At 39.9% G+C, this 12,493-nt stretch overlaps 1 protein-coding gene across 1 annotated transcript in view; it reads right to left on the reverse strand.

The window, feature by feature from the left end:
- The window catches only part of sash1a (SAM and SH3 domain containing 1a), a 165,519-nt gene that overhangs the window by 91,215 nt on the left and 61,811 nt on the right, over positions 1-12,493 (reverse strand). The window lies entirely within an intron of this gene.

A 12,493-nucleotide genomic window follows, 5' to 3' on the forward strand; every position in this document is an offset into this window, starting at 1 on the left:
GTCCCATCTCGAGGCCTGGGCCAGCTGACAAGCAAAATACTCTCCACATTTTATAAGAGGTTGGAACAGATTTGGATGAAGTGTAGAAACAGGGCAGACACAGCGTGAGCCAATAGCAAATATTTAATGAGGTATCTGTGTTTTTACTTTTACAGACACACAGATGTCACTGGATCCAGACAGCCAAATGACACACTGCGAGCTACTGTGATCGTTTACCAAAGTGAATGAAAATGAATTACAATCTCATGCCCTCTGCGGAGGTAAATTGCTTGAGGCGTTTGCTCAGTTACAACTAACAATTTCATGCTGTCAGTGTGGGTAGGCCCATATTCAAGAAAAACCTTTCATTTAATTGCCTCACTGTTTTTGTGCCATTCTTTATATGAGCTGCCCACAGTGAGACTGATCGCCAGGAGAAATATGACCTCCTGTTTGCAATAACATGCTAAGTTATTACTCCATGTCCACTTAAATGCTCTCTACACCCTGCTGTCTGGAGCATGGTCCATACTAAACTACAGCCAGACTTGCATAGTCATGATTTCTCACAATTCTTTTTTCAAAAACCAAAATTGAAGTAAAACAGAATCTGATTTGTGTTTTAGCCAAGACCAAAAAAAACTGACATTATAGTGTTAATCTTGGAGGTTGTTTCTAACATGTATCAAGCTTTAGGAGCTATGTCAAGGGGGAGAATGTGAAAACATCCTGCAGGGTTTAAACTCCATTAGCACCAATTCCCTCTAGACATTACTTTTTGTTCACTTCTTTTCAACACCTGCAAATTACCAGACTGGAGAGAACTCTCAACAACGTTTAGTCTTGTAACCCTTAGCACTCAGAATTTAACCCCATAACTGAAATCATGACACAGATTAATGAACACATTTAAAGAAAGACAGCAAAGACTGCCTTCCCTGTAGTGATATTTCACACTATTTTTAGTGCCCTCAGACATATACAGTATATTGTACTAGGGCTGCAACTAACAATTATTTTCATTATTGCTTAATCTGTTGATAATTTTAATGACTAATCCATTAGTCATTTGATCTATAAACTGTTTTCAGCCCTGACGAAGATCTGAGGAGAAATGTCTTGATTAAATTGTGTGGCTTGGAACAAATGTGTAGAAGCTGCATATTTCATTGACACTGTGTTCCAAAGCCAAAGATGAAACCTCAAATGTCTTGTTTTGTCTTAACCAACAGTCGACAACTCAAAGATATTCAGTTTACCATCATAAAAAAATGAAAGAAACCAGAAAATATTCACATTTAGGAAGATGGAAAAAGGACATTTTAGCAGTTTTTCTTAAAAAATGACTTTTTGGTAGAACAAACACTTCAACTTTACTTTAGATCAACCCAGCATCAGGTCTTTATTAACTGCAGCTGAGCCAATGCACATCATCAGTGTCAGTAAATACCCTGCTAAATTAAAACCATGATGCAAAATCCTGTGTCCCCAACTGTAATTTGCAGCATGTTTAGTAAATCAATGCCTCAGTTTTTCCCACATCCAGAGAAGTGGAAACCACTGCTTTACAGCTCTGCTACTGCTCTCTAGTTAAATAGGAGACATGACTGACTGGCAGCGCTCACAAAGCCCACACACACATCTCTCTTTTGTTCCCACAGACACCTTCAGTACACTGCCTACACAATTTTCTCTGGAACTGTCTTTGAAAGAGTCCGTCCTCGCTCAATCACAGATTCACTGATGATCTGCCGTGTTTTTTTGTTTTTTGCTGACGAGGACAGAGAAGAGAAGCATAAATGTATCACCACTCTCAATCTCTCAACCTACTTAGACTCACATAAATTTTAGTCAGTACGGGTGCCCCTGAGGCCCAAACTGCCTGATAATAAATTCTCTGGCATTAACATAAAGATCAAGCCATGAGGTCAACTGTTCAGGCTTGTCTCTCCACCAGGACTCTCAAACCTGTCAGAGTGAAGCCATGCTTTATGGCATAAAGCCCTCCCCTCTCCTAAACCAATGTGACACACCCAGACATACACACATATACACACATTTAATGTGATGCTCTGTCATTATAATAATATTCCTATTTAAATGCATGGACTGCTATTTTGCTAAAGGTCCTTGTGTGAAGTGGGGTTTCGACGTGGACAGATGCATTTTTTCTCTCCATAGATTCCTCATCGGTCACACTGGTGGCAATGGTCTTGGACCCTTTTCAGAGGTAATTCAACTCACACAGAATGCATAAAATCACTCTCTATGTCACTATAGTAACAGCTGCCTGAGGAACAGAATTAGCAACCACTCTGCTGCTTTACAGACAGCCCATTTTTATCATTTAAAAACACACATACATGCAGAGAGAGACTGTAATCATTCAGTTGCTGTGGCACACTACACCATGTAGGATTATGTCATTCTTTAAACAATGCTCCTGTTCAGAAATATGTCTTTTCTGAAACGCTACATCTCTGATATTGCAGAAAATAAGAGAGCAGCTGGTTTCTGGCCAGTACTGGAATTCAGCTTGGGCTACGCCTGAGCAACTGTGTTTCAAGTTCAGACCTTCCATCTAGGAATAAAAAATGACTCTTACAGAAATATTTTCAGTAAGAAAATATTTTTTTACCAAGCTGTAAAGGTTTAGTAAATACAGAGGAGCAACTGAGATACAAGTAGGGCAATGATTTAAAAAAAAAAAGAAAAGCAGAACATAATAACCACACAAGGTATGCCTTGCATATATAATGCTCTGGCAGAGAGGAAACACGAAGCCTTAGGATGTGCATCAGATAATTATGCCATAGTCTACAGTATGGCAGTCTTGATAGATTCTGTACATTTTGACATTTTCCCAACAGTAAAATGGGTGGTGAAACATGTAAGGACAGGCGAAATTTGCAAAAACAACAGGGAAGCTTCACACATGTCATAGGTCATGGACATCCATCAACAAGTGTGTTTATCCTCATGATGTTGACATAATGGAACCATAAACTAGTATTTGTTCTCATGAGTGAAAAACTTGTTAGTTTTGTGTTCAACAATAGTAGGTGTCCCCTTCTTCCCCAGTTTCCATTGAGTTTCTCTGTTTTCTCTCCACAGGCCATCACCGTGCTGTCCTATTTCCTCCCAAAGACAGGAAGCAGGAACCTGAAGCACTGCAGAGGGTTAATTCAACAGGAAACATTACCTCCATATCTTTAGCCTGCACTCTGTCACTCCTAACTGTGCAAGGTTGTTTAATCACCGGATTACTGTGTGGGTAAGGGGAGGAGGATAAAAATGCTTGAGTCAGTCACAGCAGTCACTGACAAGCATTCAACCAAATCTGCTGGGAAAATGTTGATTCATGTAGAACTGGCTAAAACAAGCCTAAATAAGAAATAATCTCTTGGAATGCCACAGGATTTATTTTACAAGATAGATATGGCTTAAGAAGCTAAATAAAAAATATGCATGCTGTGAATCTGTATTACCACGGGTAAATGCCTAAACAAACCGTACTGTCAAAATATAAGCAGGAAACATGTCACAGTGTGTCTGATTCCCTGATGGGGTGGAGCACTCTGCCAGGATGATACCGCTGGGCATCTCTCACCTTTGCCCTCTATGCATGACAGTCGACGGCAAAACATATGGCGGTGCCAACAGAAGCGGTGTCTGTGTAAAGTGGGGAAAGGGCAGCACCAAGCGGCGTGCCACCACGGCCCCACCTGGGGTCACGCTGGTTGCAGGCTGGCACCTGCAGGGTGATGCTGCATGCTATGTTGGCAAGGGAAGGGTACTGTGGTTCCCGGCACAGAGGGAGTGGTACATTGTCTGAATGACCTTCACACCTCAACACCCTGAGACAACTGCTACACCTCAGGAGACAAATAGCAGGGAAAAAAACAAACAAAACCGAAAACAAGAAGGGCTCACCTGAACATAGCATAGCATTTTCTTGCTGGCGACTTTATGTTCTCAAACTATTTCATTTAAAGCTGGGATGCATGGAAAACTTTTCATACTGACAAAGCCTAATTGCATCAAGGGAAAGATGTTGGAGAATTTAAAATTAGGATTTCACTGCCCCCTACCCCCTATCCCTGAAGATTGTTATATTCCAAAAAGGTGTAAACATTTCACAAAACAGTTCATTTGAATTAATCAGTAGCCTTGTCTTTATTTCAGGAAAGGTAAAAATGTGCACCAAACTCTAAGAAGTTATGTATCTGTGTGTAGACAACATTTGAAGCGGGGAAAAGGTTGAGTCATTGCTGATGAGCCCTGTTTTCCCTGAAAAGAGTGCTGCTTACAGCAGTATATTTGCCTCATAGATTATGATTGATCTCTTTCTGTGTAGAGAGACATGGTTGACATCAAAACTAAATTTGAGAAAACAGGGTAAATTCAGATCATTTACGCTAGAGTAGATGAGATGGTCTTCTCCATTGCAGTGTCACACGGGTGTCATTTTAGATAGAAGCAATCCTCCCTTGTGCAGCTGTCACATATAACTACAATCACATTTGACTTTAACATGACTTTTTCATGCTGACTGACTCTGACAATTAACCTCCAGGTTGAAGATATCACCTGAGGCAAAACCAACGAACTTCTCCAGCAACATAGGATAGATGTGTATGCACATACACATACACACATATTTCCTTGCCTGTGCTCTGTGGAAACGTCCAGTGATCCATCATCATCTTACACTCACTTTGTACTGACAAGTGATGGATGTGTGTGTAACTTTGTAGGGGCAACGAGGTGTGGTGGTGAGTGTGCGCTGATGTTTGTAAGTGTTGATGAGAATGTAAATGAAACGTCAAGTGTGCATTTTTGCGTGTTTGAACGCGTGTGCATGTGAGTGTGTTGGCTAGCTATGAAAGACAAGACAATGCTGGCTGGATGCTGGTTCATGCTATTAGGGCTTTAACACAGTTTTTTGTCCTTCAAGGTCTTAACTGCCTTCCAGCTCCGGTTTAAAAATGCCAGCCACGTAACCAAACAATTACATTTATCCCAAGGTTACATCTTTGCTGTCATCACAACAACACACTCTCAAATGCAGTACCTCTTTCTAAAAGGCCTGCAAAACTGTCAGTAATCTTTATTATCACTGCATTGTATCTGCATGCTGACAAAAACAACATCATAGACAGACCACTTCTCTCATCACATCATTGTTTCAACAGCAGCAGCTGGATAATTTGTGTTCATTTGTTGTTGTGTTTTCCAGCCATCTCAGCAAGCATGGTGCTTTGTTATAAAGAAGAGTACCAGGCAAGGCCCATCATGTTCAGCCTGTAACAGTGACACATCAAAGAGTAGGCACCGACCCAAAAAACTCAGACGCTGTCAGAGAATATCTGAGCTGATCTGTGACCCCGGTCAGGCTGCAGCACTTTCAACTGACGCACGCTGGCTTCCTGAACATTAAAGAGCCGCTTCGACATGTATGCGTACAAACGTGCTCAAAAACTCACAATTTAATGGACGTATACTCAGTTGATAGCGAGATCAGCTTCTGTCAACACAGCTTGCATCTGTGAGTTTTTATCTGATTCACTGTGGAAATGTTTTAAAAATAGCTTCAGCGTGATCTTCAATTTTATTGCAGAAAAACAAAAGGGCATCATGTGCATCACTGTGCTAAAAACTGAAAAGAATCTACAGTGCAATGAGGATCAAGGAAAAATGTCAACAAAGACTTTTAGTGTTGCAGGGGAAAATAAAATAGGATTTAGTTTACTTTTTTTACCAGCTGCAGCAATCATTGTGGTCATACAGGCCTGAATGCACCGGTGGCAATGAAATGTGTTTTTCTTCACCCCAGTAACATCAGGATACTGGTGAGAAAGAGGCAAAGAAGCTAATGATAACATGTTTGACAAGTCAGGGACCAGCTGCCTGCCTATCACTTTTTCTAACAAGCCAAGAATGTTGGACAAGTGACAGACAAGCTGGCAGCTGTGAGCGCCTGCAGCCTTTTCTGAATCAACTGGAATCAGTTCAGTCCTAACCTGAATGCAGCAGTCAATGACATGTCTTGTGGCGATACTTGTTACCTACCGCACTTGTGCAAGAAATAACATTTCATCACATTGCCTTATCAAAGCGGTGAATAATCACATCTGATCACACCCTACGGTAATAACATCATCAAACAAGGGGGTAATAATAAGAGTACAGACTCTAATTTAAGTGCCTGACACATTCATCAAGTTGTCAGCAGTGGTCAAAGGCAAAAAAAGGGGTTGGTTCAAGATGTGAGCTTCGGAAAAAAACACCGACTGAAACAATCCCAAAGACCTGTCATTTGTTCCGAAAATGAACTCAGCAGCCATAACAACGCAGAGACCCTTCCACGTCAACTTAATGTCAATATCAGATACTTATCAGAGAGAAATACAAACAGCAGAGCATGACTAAGAGAGGAGCAGTTATGATGAAAAGGGTAGTAAACGCATGTTCTCAGATGTAGCCAAAATACCTGCTGGTCTGGAAGCAAACCAACACATTCTCATCCACACAGCATTTCCAACTCTTATTTTACACTCCAACTAGTTGCAGTGTAAAATAATAAAGCAGGCTTTACTTGACAAATTCCCAGCACCTTTTGGTTGTGTAGAAATATATTCTCTATGGCTTTTTTGTTGGGAAAAACATTAAGTAACCTAATGAATCAATTTTCTGAATGACTCTAAAGAAGTATTTAATTAAATTTTCTTGAATTATTACTTTTTGTCTCATACTTAGTTCTAGAAGGTTCTTTGCAAAGGTCATTTCTGTTGCAATCAGGGTAAAACAGACTGTAAGCATGACACATTTGGATTTGGCTATATGCTAGAGGGAAAGGCTGACAGCCATGTTCTCACACAAAAACAACTCTTTCTCTATTCATGTCGGATGAGAACATCAACACCTTTTTGGCCATGGCATGTCCCGGTAGGCTCAATATTCTTTTATTGTATCCTTATACTGTATGGTTCTGAAGATTACAATTCAGAGGCTTACAATGGGACCACAAATGAAGGCAGTCATTAAAACTCTATTTAGCTGAGCCTGCAACGAAACCTCCACTTAGATTCATAAATCGATACGATCCCGTTCCATTAGGAGGGCAATTACACACAGATGTTTGATTTATGTGACATGGCTAATGTTTGTATGTGAGTGCATAAGCTACATGCGGATGAACACACTGCAACTGTACTCAGGGAAAAAAAAGATAAATCAATATTTTGGAGCAGTTTAGACTCAATTGAGTAATTAATTGGCAAGTTGTTTGGACTGTGTGAGCCTGCATGTGAAAGAGGGCTTGTCTTTAATGGTGAGCAGAGCAACAGCTGTGGTTTGTGATTCACCTGACCGTTGGAGACCTTCATGCCTTTGTGTGTTCGTATATGTCTGAGATTTTAAGTCACACGGGGAGAATACACCCAGAGCATAATGCTGCCATAAAACACTCTGATCAGTTTGAAGGAAAAGCTCAGGATAAAAGGAACTGCACAGCATGTTTTAACTAATGTTCACCATATGACAAAGCAAGGAACAAATGACTAAGAGTTCATTTAATATGACTTATGCTATAATGTGGCCACCAAGAAAGCCTAGCCAATGTAAAGTACAGATTCTAAGCAAGTCTATATCAGCTATGAAAATCATGAGATGTTAGCAACTAATCAGGTTGTAGGCCTTTTGACCCTGCAGATGCGACATTGTTTCATGAACAATAGTATTGCCTCACAAATGTAAAATACATCACAATTAGAGCCATTCAAACCTTCCCAAGTTTCTACATTATTTATCTGAAAGACCACAGAAGGCAATGTCACATGAACAAAGTTTATGCAACAGCTGCATCCATTGTTGGGGTCAATGGTGGACTCTTTTGTTTTTTTTTTAGTTTAATTTTACCAAATTATTGCCTGATGACTTGCTATGACAATGCCCCAGAATGTTGTAATGTAACAGCCTTTTTTTCTTTGTCAAAGCATTATAACTGTGGACTATTAGCTGCTTCTTGCACTAGCCATAGGTAGTCAGAAAACAGTCAACCAAGTTTGTCAAGGTGTAAATGCAGGTTTGCAGATTTTGTGACTAAGTGAAAAAAGACAACTCATTAAAGTATATCTGGGTGTGTGTGCGTGAGAGAGAAAGTGAGAACAGACATACCAATAAACCTGGGCTATCATTATTAGAGGGCAACAAACGCCTCAAGCCTAAAGACCTTTTCCTTTCTGTAAAAAGGCTGCTGCTTGTTGACATAAAATGCTGCGGTTATTAGATTGGACTGCTGCACGGAATTCTGGGACGATTTGAGTGACTGAACATGAAGGAGGAAGAACTTTAAAGTCGTAAAGAACTTAAAGGTTAAAAACTCTGTGTCTCCCTTTCACGTCTTCTTTAAGTTACAAGAGCCTTTAAGCATGCATTGCGTTGACCTGATGACATTGTAAATACTCTAGTACAAAGTAGACTACTACATCAAGCAGTTGCCTTTTTCAGGCTGATCCAGTTAAAATGTCAAGTGGAGAAAATCTTCTAAGATATTAGAACTTGTAGGATTCATTTACACTGCAAACTTTTGAAAATAACTCCCAAACCTCCAATCTCAACCCATGGCCCTCCTGATGAATATTTAACTTCCTTTCCTTTTACACAACATTTGCCTCTCAGTTCAAAGAGCTGATCTTTGGGGCTCATGTTGATGACTAAAGCGTTTCCTCTAAAAAGGAATGACTACATGTTAAAGATACCAAAACAGTGAACAAAGGGAATGCCTGATTACAAAGAATGACAAATCTCACAGTTTTTAATTGAGGATGCATTTTTGCAGGAATGTAATTTTTTAATTTAAGAAATTCTAACGCTGTTGCTATGTTTTACACTACTGTGTGAACCCTGGGAATGACCTATTAACCAACATATAAGAATCAATATATAACATTTACCAATGCCCTAAAATTGAGCAATATACTTTCTATTTTTTACGACTTGTGTTTCGTAACCACAATTTATAATATACAATTTATAAAAACAATATATATATATATAATATAATTACATGATTATTACCATTCTACAAACTATATGCTGATTTATGAGGAGCAATAACATGGCATGTATTATCACGTTCATTAAATGATTAATCATATCAAAGGCAACAATACTGCTAGGACAAGTACACTGGTTTTCTTTTTTTCTCAAGTTCTTTGATCTGAAACTGGATTGAGACCAAGGAAGTGCATTCCAGAGGCATTTTAAGGGATTAATCATGCATTCCTTGCCGCATCCACTCTTCCACTCCCAGGAGTGCCGCTCACTTCATTAAAATCCTGAAGGGGGTTTTCCATGGAAAACTATTTTGGCTGTGCAGTAATTACAATGAAACATAATAACCATAGAGATACTTAATAGTGAAATGATAGGTGTCTGTAGAAATAGATTGCTTTGCTTTGGCATTACCTTCTCACCGCCTCATGATAATAAAAACTTAATGAATCCAAACAGATAAACAAGCTATGATTGTTTGTTGTACGATGCTATGTCTTCAGACTTCAAATCCAGTAATACACGAGTAGCATTCAACATGATGCAACAGCTCCTCTAACCTAGATTTCAAGTGATCCGTACACTTCTCAGAAAATTATATCTTCCATGCAGGTGAACTGAAATGAACTTGAAATGGGCCTATCATTCAATAACAGTCTGCAGGTTAATGGACAGAGGCGACGGACTGCTTAACTGCTTTTTGTGGGGTAGTGGGTGGTGGGTGGTGGAAGGGCAGGTGGGCTAGATGTCATCTTTTCACCGGCATGGTGGTATCCACTGGAAGGCCCCTGGAGGCTAACAGTGGGGCGAGAGAACCGTCTTGAACTCTGAGTCCCACTGTGCGCACAGACTGATGGTGCTCAGCCATCCACAGCTAGGTAGAGAGATAATGGATGGCAATGGATGACAGCTCTCTAAGGAGCCCCCTCTTTACTGAGGAGACAATAAAGGGAGGCTGGAGGGAGAGCAGGATATATGATCTGCACTTTCTTTTGTTGGTGTGCTGAGGTTTTAAAGGAGTTCATGGTTTAATATTTGTTAGTTACATGCACATTTGCAGACACGGCAACAGATGTTCAAATCAACACCTTATGCCAAGGGTCATCTCTTTTGCCATCTTTCATTTTCAATTATAATGCCAGTAATATTAGTGCAGTATAGCCCATACGCTGCTCCACAGGGGAAATAACATATAAAAAAAAGTTGCAATTCCTTTTTTTTTTTACATGTTAACATCTTCCCAAAGCTGTCAACATGTTATAAAATAGGTTGATTCAGAGCTACCAAGCACATGTTATGAAGGGAAGACCTCTCATATCAAATTAATGAGAAAATCTATTGCCCTATAATTTGCCACGTGCTCTCACCATTCCACCCTTTTTTGAATCCCAAATCAAGTTCAGACAAGTGTATTTGATGAGTTGTTTAGGTCCTGTGCCTGTTCTGACATCTCTAATGATGTCTGGGCAAGCTTTTAACAGTGAGGGAGAATGTTCTTTTGCCAAAAGTGAAGTTACAGGCTAAAGAGTACTGTATGTTTTTCTTTGCACAATTGCGGTTTCAAGCTGGTTTATTTATGCACCACAGATTACAGGAGAAAAAAAATGTCCTTGTGTTTGATGATAATGCTCTCAAAAGAAATGGAAAAGATAAGCACTAACTTATGTGCTGTGGCAAAATGAACTAATGAAATACGGATCTGAAGGTTTCCATAGCGTAGGCGGGTTTGTGTGCAAACTTGTGCGCGTAGCATCACTTTATGGGGATTATCCCCTTGCACATAGATTAAAAGTATCTGTATTTCCACACAACAGACACGTTTGATCCGCAGCTCCACTAGATTTGGCTCTGTAATCTCTTTAACAACTAGAAAGGCCACACTGCAGCAGCCGAAGCTTTAACCAATTTTTGCTCACAGTTCCAATATGTATGTAACACATGATACAGAGTCCAAACTAGTTTTGTGAGACTACTCCAGCGCAGGTGGTCATCTATCATTACACATACACTCCAGGTGACAGTACCATCTGCTGCTCCTACCTCCTTGCCAGAGCTTCCCTTACATATGTAGATGAAGAAGTGAATGTGACAGCTGACAAAGCTTTGAAAAAACAACAACTCATTTTCCTGTACTGCACCATGTGTAATGTATTCTGATTTGCCATTTTGCTTATTGCTGTACTATATTCTAACACTGTCAATCTGCATCACTCTCTTCACATCGCATGCCGTACTTGTTATCATCATAAAAACGTCAACAGTCATCTTTTTAATGTCTTTCTCCTTTTGAATGTACTGTTCTCGTGCCAAACAGGTCAGACATAAGGCTGCCTCCACTCTGCAGCATTCACTCAAACATTCTTGTCCACAAATCTTTCTCTCCTCCCTGGGGCCAACGCTGCCTTGTCCCCATCTAAGAGGACATGGCAGTGACACAGAAAATAAATAAACAAGCAGATAAATAAATAACGCTCTTCATTTTATGACGCTCTCTTGCTTTGCCCTACAGCTGTTTCGACAGACATCTATGCTCCTGTAACAATGTGCCAGTGGCAGTTAAGTAGCATAGATACAAGGACAAGGTCAACCTGGGTGAAAGCCGCTTTTACAAGGCTGGAAGAGAGTAAAGTGATATCTAAAAGAGGATGGTTTAATGGTCACTGGGGAAAGATCCAGCTTCACTGATGGCTGTCTCAGTCGGTGGCACAGAAAAACTTTGAATTAAACAGTTAAGCCTAAAAGGTTCAGTTTTACATATCCACGTCACACAGGTTTGAATTCATTGTGATAGTAGTATCAAATTTGTGCAGAAACAAAAGCATGATCACAATTACCAAGAACTCATGAATAATAAGCAGGTCCAAACCACAGAGACTCTGTATATGCCACAGATGACTGCTAAACTCATTAAAATCATAATGCATGCATAATGCATTCACAATCTCATGGGACTTACTGTACAATACTGAAAAATGAAGTCTGAATTTGAAGGCTCTAACTCTAAAGGAGTACTGGTGGGGGTCATGCACCCCCTAAAAATTTAAGCAGTAGCTGAGTTTAATGAGAAAATATCTTTTTAAGCATTAAGTTCACAGATATGTAGGATTGTACAATGCCATTTAAAATAATTCAGACGGGATTTTTTCTTTTAGATAAAGTTGAGGCTGAAGTTTTGTCCTAGATTTTTGCAGCTCCCCTTGGCATTAAGGCATCTATCTTCCACTGTGCTTCCATAAGATTTCATCATCAATTAGAAGAATGTATGTTTGAGAATACAGAGCAGCCTGAGATAATATGAAAAGCAAAAGAGACGGAGAGAGAGAGAGCAATCTAGAGAGACAGACCAAGGGAGGTCAAAAAGCAGACCAAAAGAAAGGTCCATCATTCCAGACAACTTTTAGTATCTGGGAGGCAGATTTTGTACCAGTTGTCTTCAGTGAGAGGAGGACGAAGA

The sequence above is a fragment of the Scomber japonicus genome, chromosome 17 (genome assembly GCF_027409825.1).
Source record: "Scomber japonicus isolate fScoJap1 chromosome 17, fScoJap1.pri, whole genome shotgun sequence".
NCBI lineage: Eukaryota > Metazoa > Chordata > Actinopteri > Scombriformes > Scombridae > Scomber > Scomber japonicus.